The sequence below is a fragment of the Myotis myotis genome, unplaced genomic scaffold (assembly GCF_014108235.1).
Source record: "Myotis myotis isolate mMyoMyo1 unplaced genomic scaffold, mMyoMyo1.p scaffold_m19_p_12, whole genome shotgun sequence".
Taxonomy (NCBI): Eukaryota; Metazoa; Chordata; class Mammalia; order Chiroptera; family Vespertilionidae; genus Myotis; species Myotis myotis.
In genome coordinates, this window is record NW_023416316.1 from 63334192 (window position 1) to 63349093 (window position 14902).

Genomic DNA, 14902 nt, shown 5'->3' on the forward strand with positions numbered 1-14902 from the left:
TTTGGATATCTTGTTCAATTTTTCCCTCCCATATTGCTATTTTTCTACTGATCACCCCAGGCAAAAGTATAAAAATGTCAAGCAAACAAACAAACAGCACCTTGTGTGACATTCAGTCAAAACAATGCAACAAAAGAGATCCATCTTTCTTTATTCCTTTATGGCACATACTTATTTTAAATATTTCCAATTTGGTCATCTACTCATGTCATTGTGGGCTTGCTGTGGTCATCAGAATAAGAATCCTGTTTTATGTACATTTTCCAACCATCAGCTGGCTAGGTAGCCTATGCCCTTTAGTGTTATAAACAATCAGCAAACCAAACCAATAAACGCAACCTCTGCCATCACCATCACCAACTGGCCAATGTGCACATTTTGGTGGAAATCCCATCCTTCACCCCCACCCCTAAGAACTGCCAAATGGCTTCTTCTCTTAGTTGCCTTTGCTTTGATTTCTTATTTTCCTCTGAATTTTAAAATCTCTCCAGTGTATCCCATTTTCTGCAACTTTTCTGTTTATTTCTATTAAGTCTATTCTTGCACGTTTGCCAAAGCAACATTAGCAAATGCATATCTGTACTTGAAGATTTTATTGAGGGTTTGGGGGCATCAGAGAAGTTGGTTATGTTGCCTGCTGCCCTGCAAATCAGCTACATTTGCATTTTAGACACCCCTATTTTTAAAGTCCCCAGGCATTACCACTGCAGGTATTTCTCAATGATCATCTTTCTCTCAGGGGCTTCAACCTTCTGCTCTCTGGATAGGCAGCTGCTGTTCTTCTGAGATTGTGCCAGAGCTACCCAAATTCTCATTTTCTCCTATTTTTGTGAAAAGCAGGCTGTGAGGGTTTATGAGATGACAAACCTCCCTTTATCTACAGACGGACTTGCTCTACTATCATTAATGCTCCTAGAACAGGGAAGGTTCCCTTTCCAAAGGCTAAGATTACAGAAGTTTCAGCTGAGGAGACAGTGAAAGCATGAAGTGTCCTGGAGAATGTTTCCCTCTTCCCCTAGGTCAGGGGTCCTCAAACTTTTTAAACAGGGGGCCAGTTCACTGTCCCTCAGACCGTTGGAGGGCCGGACTATAGTTTAAAAAAAACCTATGAACAAATTCCTATGCATACTGCACATATCTTATTTTGAAGTAAAAAAACAAAACGGGAACAAATACAATATTTGTATTTGCATGTGGCCCGCGGGCCGTAGTTTGAGGACCCCTGCTCTAGGTTATAAGAAGAGATGTAGCCTTGCTATTTTTAATGATTTCTTTTAGAGATTAAAGAAAGTGTGTCTCTCTCTCTCAGTGGCCCACGTAAGAACTTTTATCCTGATTATAAAACAAAGTATTGAGCCACCTCACCACCAGGGAAGGTTAAGTTCATGGACCTTGACTGTGGAGTGACCTCTCTCTGCTTATCTTAATTCAGAAGGGAGAGGTCACCACGATTAGAACTTTTGTAACCGAAAGGAAGAAACCTTGCCAGCATAGTATTGTGACAGCTATATAGGTAATATCTGATTATTCTTTAATACTCTTTTGAGTAGAAAATTAAAGAGACTTTATTGAAAAACCTTTTTGACTGAGCTCTGTGTCCTCTAAGTTTCTTACTGTTTTGTAAAAGGAACCAATTAATTATATAGAGCATTGGCAAGGAGAATCCAACCTTGATATTTGGCTAAGAACTCCTAAAACTTAAAAAATTAAATCCCTAAATTTCCCCAAGGCCTCAAAATCCAAGTCTAGCTTATTTTTATCTGCAAAGTAACTCAAATTTCCCTCATTTCCCTCCCTCTTTCTTACCGTCCAGTCCTTTCCCAGGGCTAATCATTTCACATCAAACTTACCCATCAAGAAGTTTTGTAAAACAAACATAAATTATCACCTTTGGATGAATGAAGAGACTGCTTTCTATAAATAACAGCTTTGCCCCTCAGTGCGCATGATCATGCCACCCTGCCCTGAAATCTTACACTGGAAATCGCAGTCCCCTGTGGCCCACGTTTTGTTACATTAGATGTAAATCTCCTCTTCCTTCCCCTCCGCATTCTTCCTAGATCATCCAATTCTTATCACTTTTCTACCGTTTAAGTATTCTCACGTGAAATATATGAAATCCTCATTAAGGTATTTTAAGAAATATTTGCTGAAATAAACCAGAAAAGTGTGAGCACAGGAAATGTAGCTTCATTTAAGCCAGCGGCTCTCACCCTTCCCGATGCCGCGGCCCTTTAACACAGTCCCTCATGTCGTGGTGGCCCCAACCATACAATTATTCTCGTTGCTACTTCATAACTGTCATTGTGCTACTGTTATGAATCATAACGCAAATATCTGATATGCAGGATGTATTTTCATTGTTACAAACTGAACATAATTAAAGCATAGTGGTTAATCACAAAAACAATATGTAATTATGTATGTGTTTTCTGATGGTCTTAGGCGACCCCTGTGAAAGGGTCATTCGACCCCCAAAGGGGTCGCGACCCACAGGTTGAGAACCGCTGATTTAAGCTAATGCTTAGGCTTCCCAGGTGGAGTTGAGGAAGACAGGCAAGGCTGCCTGCTGCATGCTTGGTGTCGCTCCACCAACATACCTTATTTTGTGAAATGCACTGTTGTTGAGGCAGCATGAACAATGATGAGTTTTAAACAATGAAAAATGAGTATTATAAATTTTGTTGTGGTGCATGAGGCTCATGGTTGGGAAAATATTTTAATCATATTATATGAAAAGCATACTCTTAAAATAACCACTCCTCTGATAATTTCTCTGAGTATTTGGTTAATAAGAAGTATTCCTTCAAATGAAAGGACAGGTTTTACCATTTTATTTCTTTTTTTTTTTTTAAGGGAGATTTTTTTTTTTTAATATATTTTTTTATTGATTTTTTACAGAGAGGAAGGGAGAGAGATAGAGAGTCAGAAACATCGATGAGAGAGAAACATCGACCAGCCGCCTCCTGCACATCCCCCACCGGGGATGTGCCCGCAACCCAGGTACATGCCCTTGACCGGAATCGAACCTGGGACCTTTCAGTCCGCAGGCTGACGCTCTATCCACTGAGCCAAACCGGTTTCGGCTATTTCTTTATTTTACCATTAAAATGACAAACAGAATGCTATGAAGCATTTGTTATCACCATTATTCTCTGGCTCATTGATGTCCTAAATAGTCTTAAGCTTGTTTATAGTTATCAGAAGCATAACTGCAATACATTTTTCTCCACACAGCCTTGTTGATTTCACATAGTACATGCCAAAAGTCCATAGTCAAAGCATCCCAGCTGATGCTAAACTTGGCATTGGCCTGGTAAGTCTCTCTCTCTCTCCAGCCCCCCAAGTTAAGGGTTAATATTTTTTGCCACTCATCTTTTCCCCACCAGCTGGTTCTAAGTGGAAAAAATACTAAGCAGAAGTGTGTTAAATAGAAAAGAGTGGGGGAAGATTCTATTAGGCTAATACACCAATCTTAATCTTAAATCCAATCTGTCCTCAAGAAATGCTAAATATTTTATGTAATCCCCAAAATAAAATGATAGTAGAGGAAGAGGTAGGTTTAAAATAACAGAAAGATTTTTAAAAGTCCACAAAAACCTGGAGAACAGAAAGTAAGCTGTGTTTAGTGAGAAGAAATAATAGCTCTATCAAGTAGCTAGTATTTTTACAAAACAAAAACACACACTGGCCAGATTATTATGACCACCTGACATTTGTAGGCAAATTAGCTATAATTTCCCGCTGAAGTTGCTAGAGGGCCAGACTACTATTAAAAGGGAAGCAGATTGTTTACCACAACAGAAGTGATTTTTTTCTGAAGATATTGGTAAACAACGCGATTTAACAGCCTTTGAACGTAGGATATATACTCAAAGGAGTATTAATGTACTCCATTCTGAGACTTCTCTAAAGTACTCTGGAAGATAGAGGCTTTCCAAGGTATCATTCAATGAGTTATAATTTCCATGCTTTTAATATTTGCTTAATAGTATCAACAAAATAATGATTGCCATGGTGGTGTTAATGATAAGAATTAGTATTGGAATTCATTTAGTAAATCCTCTATCCAAATTGATGCCAGTTCAAGGCCCAGATATAACAACAATAAAAATGTTTAAATGGTTAACAGAAAACTCTTCAAAGGAATTTGTCTTGTGCAAATAAAAAAAGGTTAAAATTCTCTGTGTGTTCAAAAGTCAATTATTGCCAATTTCACGGGATACTGAAATGTGGGATTTTCATTTAGCAAAGCCAAAAGCCCAATATAATGGCCCATTTCCATCTGGTAAATGTTCCACAATGAAATTAGAACTGTTGGAAAATAATGGAAATCTATGGACATGTGTATACTGTGACTGAATGTGAAAATCTGTCAGTGGTATGTGGTGAAAATTACTTACCATATTTAAGGACCAGATTAAGTCTTTTAAACCAGCAAAGTTTGAGTTTTTATACTGCAGCCAATGCAATTCCAACCTCTAGGTAGAAGTAATTCAAACCCTTATAGAGAAATAAAAGTCCCTATACTCCAAACTGTGGTTCTTATATATTTTTGGTAAGTGTCATGACACTTTGGAAGATCAAATGAAAACTGTACACACTCAACCCAGATTCTATACAAAAAATTAGAAGCTACTCAAATGATTAAAACAAAACAAAAAGCTATTGCAAATATTTTTTTGAAAGAGGGGTTCTTATTGCATTTGGCATTTCTCAGAAGGAAGCTCTTTCTTAAGTCTAATGTATAAATTTAAATAATTTCCCATAGGTTTATTTACCCAACTCTATTTATATTATTGTTTTTTCTCCTTTGAAGTTATAAATGAATTCCTCAGCTAATTTTCTACCGCTTTGTGAATGGGCTACAACAGAGATGACAGCTCAGTTAGTGAAAAATGGTTTGCTTTTTCCAATGCACTGAAAAGAGGAGAAAGATACATGTATAATTAAATGTTTGTATGTACCCATGTGCACATCTAGGTGTCACTCAGAGAAGGTGAACTGGTGTATGCATAAGTATGTAAATAAAGTAAGAACTTGAAGAGAATGTATGAATTGCTAATCATGAAATGTAATATGCATGGGTATGCTAGCTCCCTGCTCCCTATTTTCTCTGAAAAAAACAAAACAAAAACAACTCATCTTTTCAATTATGGAATTTTAATTACTTTGTCAATTTAAAGAACTTACTTCATTTTTATTACAGATGCCCTGTTTCTCCTCCTTTGCCCACCTCCACCCAGCCCCCGCCCCCACCCCCACCCCCTTTTTAACTTTTCAATTACAGCTTACTTTCAATATTATTTTGTTTTGGTTTCAGATGGACTATCAAATATTCTTAATTGAAATAAAATTATCTCCAAGGGCATAAAGAACTTCCTAAGATTCACAGCAGAGAAAAATTCTGAAGTATGGGAGAAGGGGACAACAGGATGGCCCTTTGCAAATTTAAGTTGCACAGAAATAATTAGTTACTCTTCCTAAAATAGAAAATAGGCTTTCAGAAGGTGCTTCTAGAAATTTTAATCTGGTTTACATTTAGTTGCTCAATTTGTTCCTATGCTCCATGAATAATTTATTAAATGATTCTGTTATATTTTATTTTCTAACCATATTGAGGGCACTGTCAACCAAAGGGTTTCTTCTCCTCTTAGAGGCACTGGTTTTACATAATGAAGACAGGGAGAGGGCCTTTCAGACTCAGAGAAACCATAGATCATCTGCATTGACAGTGGCTCTGGCGACGGGACTTAGCAGAAGGCCACCAACATCATGTCTCCTGATTCAAAGTACGGGGAATTCCAGCTCACTTTGAAGCCTGTTCAAAACATTCTTGTTCATGTATTTTACCCCAAGCCAACTCATTTCAGACATGCCCCTGGTTAGCTTTGATTGACAGAAAGGACTTAGAAGCCACTGAAACCTTATTTTAGAAAGGATTGGAGTATTATGTCTCTGAGTTCATCAATGTCTGTTTGGAGACCAAAGGCTCTATGTCAGAAGACTTGTAGATACCTGTGACTTGCAGCTGGGACTTCTGTGGCAGATTTACAACCCTTGGGCTATTTGAAATTTCTAAGTTAAGAGCTGATGGAAAGAGGACCATAGAGAGGGGGCTGTAATATGGACAAAACACATGTACATTTTCCCTGAAAATCAGAATATCACCTAGATTGTCATAGTTAATACAAAAATAGAGTAATACAAATGAAGACAAATTGATGAGGCACATGCGTAAATTGATAAAGGAAGTTTGATGCATCATAACATTGAAATTTATCTAAATTCAATATGGTTAAACATTTTTAAAGATCAGATGAATTATACATGAAGTATATGGATTATTTGTCCCTGGCAAACAATGGTGACATTTCTGTCTGTCACTTAGTATGACAAGGTTAGCATGTTTTATTCAAAACTTTTAAGCAGTAAAATGATTTGTATGCATTACTCTTTCTTTGGACTGTCAAGGAAAGCAGAAAGCAACCCAGTTATTCTATGACATTGAGTCAGCATGTGCATAAAAAAATGACAGAACAGGATTGCTTCCGACATCTATAAAGCTCATCTTTTGGTTTTCTAAGCATCTGGTAGAAAAACAATAAAAGCATAAAGATAGATATTTCCCTCCCACCCCAAAAGAAACATGCCAATGTATACTGAAATATAAATGATATTTTGATTTAATAAATATAGAATATTCATGAATGAGAATAGATCCCTGGAAATAGTATGCTTTGGGTTTTAAAGAAATTTAATGACAGATATTTGTTTTTTCATTAAGTAGAATAAGAGTCAGACTATATTGTTCCTTTCCTTGTTCAAATACTCTGCAGTGGTGTGCTCATTGGATTTTGTGCTCTGTGTATACAGGATGGACATAGAAAAAGAAAAGAACAGCAGAGTAGAAGGTGCTGTTTAACACCTGGGGAGAAACAGAGGACTTTAGTGACTTGTCAACAGTTTTTGTCATAGTTGTCTGATGCTGGAAATTATCAAAGTTAAGTCCTGATAGAGTGAATTATGAGAAGAGGCAACTCCTGGGGCGGCTCTAAGATTGTCTCTCCACTTCCCCATCTTCCTTCTCTATTCAGGACACCAGAGGAACACCCAATTCATTGTTGCTCTATTCTTCTTCCTCTTCTCAGGAGGTTCTACAGCAGAAATGAAATTTGGAGACTTTATGCTAGGGTGGATAAGGTAGGATCTAGGGATCTTGGTGCAATGTTAACATCTAGTTACAGAGAATACTGGAGACTTTTTATTCAGCCCTTTCCATTCACAGGTGGCTTAGGGACTCCAGTGTGTAGTGGCCATTTCACAAACAACATTCCACTGGCACTTTCTGAGAATATACCATGAGCAGTGATTCTGTTAGCAATAAGATGAGGTCTAGGACAAGCTCTTGTCATTGAAGTATTTACAACTGAGGAAGAAAGACTCATTAGCAAGCAAGCAGTGGTATAGGCACTGTTGTAGATTACTGCACATGGTCTGTGGGTAGGGAAGAAGAGGGGTGCACACAGGGAAGGGGTCAGCAAACCACATCTTACTGTTTCCTGCTGCTCCACTCCATAGCTTGGGATGTTAACTACAAAGGAAGATATTTTCTTTCATGGCATTCAGCAATATGTTTACTACAGCTTCAAATATAGTAAAATTCCATGTATAAGCATGCATTTTGTGTTCTCCTGGTACCTGCCCATGACCTGGAGAAAAATGAGCTACTCAGAATATCTATTAATTTTTCCTGATTACTACAATAGCTAGTGACTACAATTGATTATAACCTGTTTAAGGCAAAAGATTGAAGTATATACATTTTTTCTGGAATTATTTAATGGAGACTGCTTAATGAAAAAAATAGTAATTTTACTGTATATTCCATTTTGGGGGTTATACACTTACCTTACATTGAGCTGGAACCCCATTGGTGGTAATATGTACCATACCAGCTACATGGTAATAAATGATATTTATTGCTGTAATTATTGCTATTTTACTTTAGTTATACACAAAACCTATATAATCTATTTCAATCCTTTATCTCAACCCTCCTGTAGCCCCCAAGATATCTATCATTAATCCCAGTAGTTAGAAAGAATAAAAGAACTGCGGTTTTCAAAGATATCAATCATGAGTCAGTAAGCAAATTATAAAAGTAGTTTGGATGCAAATTATAGGAACCTATTGCTGAAAAGGGATTCACAGGTGCCACCAGACTTTGGGGATGCTATGAAGCCTTACAGGGCTGTCATTTTAAGAAACATTGTCTTCCTAAAGGAAAATGTTTCCAGAAATACTCTGGACTTTCCTTTTTTTTTTTTTTTCTTTTAGTGTGAAATGAGGTGATTCTAAGAGAAGCCTTCTTCCAAGGAAATGTGGTGAGCCTTTAGTTTGAAATATTCATCATGTCTTTGTTGTGAATAGCCTAACCGCTGCTGAAATGCAGTTTGCTGGTCTATTCAGCTTATTCATTTCATGCAAACCTTAATGTGCATGAAATGAACAAAAGACTTCCTTTCTATTTGTATGCATTGTTAGTTCCCTATTCCATTTTTATCCCCAAATTTGTTTTTCTCTCTTTCAGTATTAGTACTTTATTCATTCTTTCACAAATATTTGTAGCATCCCTTGGCAAGAGGAGGCACCAAAAGGAATGCTACCATCCCAGGATTGTAGTCAGCATGACCCACAGGTTTCATTTATTTCTGCCTTTTTAGATGTACCATTAAAAGATGCTTGGATATTTCTTAAGGCCATCACTGTGATGAGAGGTAAGAATGGGATGCTCAGTTATGGGTGTCTGCTGTGAGCATGGCTAGGGGGCTCATTGCCTTACTGACTCTGGGAGTGGGAAGATTGTGCACCTGGAGAGTCAAACAGTTATGGATTCTGATTTTTGCTCTGCTCCTTGCAAGCTCTAACCTGAAATAAGTTACTCCTCAGCCAGAGTTTCATTGTATGCCTTATAGTGTTAAATGAATTAACAGAGTGTCAACACCTAAGAATGTTCCTTCAATAAGTGATCTTTTTAAGTGCCTTTCCTAGACTCTACCATCCAGGATTATGTAAATGAGTAAGAACTTTAATAATGGAAGTTAGACTAGAATAAGTTCTATTAATGCAGGCGCACCAAAGTGTTCTGGGATTGCTTGGTGGACTTGGTGAATTGTAAACTGTCCGATTTTCTTCTCTTTTCAGTACTTTATCTTTATCTTTATCCTATCATGTGAGTTTTTAATATTGATAAATTTAACTACTCAGTGGGAAGGGGGGGGAGAGAGAAAGAATAATTATGAGTTTAAGGAGTTTAAATAGCATAGCTATTTACATATACCTTTCTACTCAAAAACAATTTTTGTCTTGACTTATCTTGGAAGCATCTCCCTATACTGAATTTGCTACTATTGCTTTATCTATTTTATTTTTATTGTTGACACTATTACAGATGTCCCCATTCCCCCCCTCCTCACCATACCCACCTCCATCTGGCCCCCACCCCACTTTGTCTTATTGTTTTAAAGACATATGCTTTTTATACTGCATGGCCCCAAATTCAAGCTCATTCAAATAAACATCGATTTGTTTCAATGTTGGAGAGAATAGCTGACTTTGTTAGCCATATGGAGAAATGGCATGTTTCTCTCCAATATGGCACCTTCCTACAGTGTTTTCAAGGGCTGTTTGATCATGCATGATTAGCTTATTGTAGTATAACATTTAGCCTCACTCTGCTGCTTTGCTTTTATTTTTTCTAGTTCATCTTTTGCTTATCTTCACTATCTATATTTTCTATTTTCTCCCCCATAATCTCAGAGTAAGTTTCTCTGCTTCTTGCCTGGGTTACTTAATTTTGTTATTCTATTTTTACAAAAAAAAAGTTACAGGGCTGTGTCTAAAACTCATATTACTGTGTGTAATGTCTCTAATGGGCCTTAGTGCTTAGGTATTGTTTCCTTAGGAATACCTGATATAGTGTTTGTGTTCCTAGAGTTGTACCATATATGACAGTTTTTCAGGTTAGAGTAAGCTTAGCAGGGCTTTTAATCTTATAAACTTACTCTTTGCTGCCTGTATCTTGCTTTTTTTTTTTTTTATACTGCCAACAGGAAGGATCTATAGACTCTTAGCACAGTGATCCAAGGCTGGGATCCATAGCAAAATGCAAAGAACACAGAGCAGGTAAGATACTTTTATCAGTTATTTTCGTCTCAGTGTGATTTAAGTGTGATAAGAAATAGAGGAAAAGACCTAAGGTTAGTAAATATATTTTTCCAGTTAAACTGATTTATGTATGTTTCCAATGAAATAAAGCAAAATGTTTTCTATAAATAAATTTAAGCACCTGTAGAAATATTTTAAAAATAATTCACAGTTGCAGGAGCCAAAGGCTTAAGGTCTGTAAGTAGGCCTCTTTAAAATGGTATAAGGCAATGGTTCTCAACCTCCCTAATGCTGAGACCCTTTAATACAGCTCATGTTGTGGTGACCCCCAATTTCATTGTTACAAATTGAACATAATTAAAGCATAGTGATTAATCACAAAAACAATATGTAATTATATATGTGTTTTCTGATGGTCTTACGCGACCCCTGTGAAAGGGTCATTCAACCCCCAAAGGGGTCGTGACTCACAGGTTGAGAACCACTGGTATAAGGGGTATTAAGACAGTTTTCCTAAAAACACCTTCGCTAGTTAATACCATAAGTCATTTTCACTCCATCCTTGCCCCTGTTTTTATGGCTGTCCTTTTCCTTCTTTCTTTTTTTCTGTCATACATAATTTTAGTTCTGAGTTGCCTTTCTTTCAGGGTTAGGCTCCATATGCCCATATACATTAATATGGAATAGATTTTATTAATGATAATGACACCAATGATAAGGATAGAAACTCTACACATCTCTAATTTTCACAATAATTCTCTAAGGAAAGTATTTTCATATTGAAAATGAGAAAGAAAGAAAAAATGAAAGGAAAGAAACACAGAGAGAGTTTAGCCAATGGTGGAGCCAGAGAAGAGTAGAGGTCTACATTGCCTGTGCCCTTGCCACTCTCAACTGCTGCCTTTGTTTGTACACTATATCTATACTAATAAAAGAGTTATATGCTAATTAGACCGGGAGACCTTCCGGACATCCTTCCAGACAAAGCCATGGTGGTGGGGCCGAGGTAGAGGCAGTTAGGGGCAACCATGCCGGCAGGGGCTGGGGCAGTTGGGGGTGAGCAGGCCGGCAGGGAGGGCAGTTGGGGGCAAGTGATCAGGCCGGCAGGCAGAATGGTTAGGGGTGATCAGGCAGTCAGGCAAGTGAGCAGTTAGGAGCTGGACATCCCCCAAGGGGTTCCAGATTGGAGAGGGTGCAGGCTGGGCTGAGGGACAAAACCTGCCCCCCGCCTCCCCCCCACCCCCCCGCATGAATTTTGTGCACCGGGCCACTAGTAGGTTTATAAGTGTGTGTGTGTGTGAGAGAGAGAGAGAGAGAGAGAGAGAGAGAGAGAGAGAGAGAGAGAGAGGGAGAGAGAGAGATTATCGACCTTTCCATATATACAGTTTTTTCAAACCATGGCTGACTTCCAGAGTTTTTGCAAACAAATGTTGCCAGGTTTTTTTCTCCAAATATGCCCCCACCCTTCACCCCGACTTGAAATTTTACAGGTTGCAATTTACACAATTGATGCATTCTTCTCTGATATAGTTTTCTCAATTGAAATAGAATTTTATATCATTTTATTTTTCAAATAAATAATTTCCAGGGCTGGCCATTGCTTTACTTTTTACTGGCTAGTGTTTGGCGGCCCTAACAGTATTTTCTTTAACATTATCTGCTCCTGTCTATAAGGAGCAACACCCCCTTTCTATTGTGTTCATTGCAGCAGTTTCTCTTTCTTAAATTTTAATGCTTTGCATGATGAAACAAAGAGAGAAAAGACCCTGTGGTAATTTAGGACAATGATCTGGATTGAAACATCTTACAACTTAGAGCATCACCATATTTCATAGTGTATTTGCGGAAATGCCTCATGGCACAAACTCCTATTTCTTGTCCTTGAAGGCCAATGGGTAACGGAGTTTCTGTTTCAGTGCCTATCTGATCAATAAGCCTATAACTTTTCAGATTTGCCATCTGTCTTGTGATATATTTTTATTGTGTTGGTACATGACTAATACCTACATGTGTATTTTTTTTGTCTCCTGCAACTGAAAATTATTTTAAAAATATTTCTACAGGTGTTTAAACTTATTTATAGAAAACATTTTGCTTAATTTCACTGGAAACATACATAAATCAGTTTCACTGGAAAATGTATTTGGATTTTAGTGTAACTTCCCTTGGGTTTGCCTTTAATTCAATCTACAATAATAGGGCACCTGCTCTGTGGCAGGCTATGCTAGGCACTGGGTAGAAAGGGGAATAATATATGGACCCTGCCTTCCCAGAGTTTACAGTCTTCAGGTTTGAAATGGTGGTTAAGAGCATAGATTTTTTGTCACCAATCTATCTTAGTTTGCATCTTTTCCTTACTACTTATTAATGCCAATACTTTCTACGTCTCAATGTTCTCATTTGTAAAATGAGGGTAATGATGAATCTTACCTCAACATTTATGTGAGGATCAAATGAGTTAATACATTAAATGAGTTAGAGTGGTACTAGACACATATATCTCAAAATATTCTTGGTATTATTATTGTTGATATTACCATTAATATATGAGCTAAAAATACTAGTAAATATTGTAATCCTCTACAATAAGTATAATATAGAAATGTGTTCAAGAGAAGGGAGTACACAGCTTCATGCGCTGCCAAAGAAGCTTTCCTAGGAAAGGTGAGACTTAATGGTCTTGAGGAAGGTATAATATTTCACTAGACTTACAAGAAAAGTCATGACATCCTAGGCAGCAGAAATAGCATTAGAAAACGCAGGATGGCTTGAGAAAGTATGTCCCATTCAGCAAGCTGTAGGTGGGCCATGTGGGAAATTGGGTTATATACTAAGAATTTAAGACTTAAACATGTTGGCATTGAAAGCCATGAAGGATTTTTTTTTTTAAAAGAAAACTAATGTGATCTGATTTATATTTTAGAAAATTACACTAGCACCATTGTAGAGGAAAGGTTAGCATGCTAGCTGGAGAAAGGTGAAGGCTTGAAGCCAGAAGGCTTTTGAAATTGGGAATAGGATAGCTGACCAGGTCTTTAAGTCTGTGGCTATGGAAATGGAAAAGAGGAAACACATCTGAGATAGAGTATATTTAAGAGACTGAATTGACAGCACTGAAGGATCTTTTGGCTGGAAAGGGAAAACAGAGGAAGAGAGGGGTCTGAAATGATGCTCAAGTTTATGTTTTGGAAAATTAGGTAGATGGCAGTGCTATCATAGAGATAAGGAACCAGCAGAAATAAAGGTCAGATCAGAGGCAGTATGATGAGTGAAGATGAAACTCTGTGCAATCATCATCTTCTCATGGCCTGATGGAGAAAGAACAACCAGGAAAGATGAGATATAAGAAACATACCAGAAATAGAGTAACTAAGTTACAAAACCCAAAGAAGAAACAAATGTCAAGAAAGAGATTTGCTGGGGATTATATTCTCCCATTCAGTAGGCTGTCTTTTTGTTTTGTAGATAGTTTCTGGTGCTGTGCAAAATCTTTTAGTTCGATGAAGTTCCATTTGTATATATTTTTCTTTTGTTTCCCTTGCCTGTGGAGATATGTCAGAAAAAAATATTGCTAAGGGAAATGTCCGAGATTTTACTATGTTTTCATTTAGGAGTTTTATGGTTTCAGGTTTATATTTATTTATTTATTTTAATTTCTTTATTGATTAAGGTATTACATATGTGTCCTCGTATTTAATCCATTGTAATTTATCCTTTTATATGGTTTAAGAAGGTGGTCTAGTTTAATCTTTTGTATATCTGTTCAATTTTCTGAGAATCATTTATGAAGAAACTGCCTCTACCACATTGTACATTCTTGCTTTCTTTGTCATAGATTAATTGACAATATATGTGTGGGTTTATTTCAGGGCTCTCTATATATGGTTCCATTGATCTATGTGTCTGTTTTATGCCACTACCATGCTGTTTTGATTACTATATAGCCTTGCAATATAATTTGATATAAGATAGTGTGACTCCTCCCACTTTGTTCTTCCTTTTCACGATTAATTTCACTATTTGAGGTAATATCCAAAATTTATAAAGAACTCAGACAACTTAGCACCAGAAAAACAAACAACCCAATTAAAAATGGGCAGAAGTCTTGAACAGAATTTCTCCAAAGAGGAATTATATTCTCAACATCAGTAATCATCAGATAAATGCAAATACCATAATGAGATACTACCCCACATTTGGCTATCATATAAAAGCAATGATGTTAGTGAAGACGTAGAGAAAATGGAACCGTAGTGCACTGTTGGTGGGAATGCAGATTGGTGAAACCATTGTGGAAAGTACTATGGAGATTCCTCAAAATATTAAAAGTGAAATTGCCTTATGACCTAGTAATTCCACTTCTAGGTATATACCTGAAGAAACCCAAAACACTAATTCGAAAGAATATATTTACTCCCATATTCATTGCAGCAGTATTTACAATAGCCAATATATGGAAGCAACCAAAGTGCCTATCAATAGAGGAGTGGATAGTATGTACAATGGAATACTACTCAGCAATAAGAATGAATTCTTACCATATGTGACAGCATGAATGGACCAGAGGGTATTATACTAAGTGAAATAAATCAGACAGAAAAAGATGAATACCATATGACTTCACTTATATGTGTAATCTAAAGAACAAAATAAATAAACATATTAAATAGAAACAGACTCATAGATACAAAGAATAGACTGATGGTTGCCAGAGGGGTGGGAGTTAGTGGGG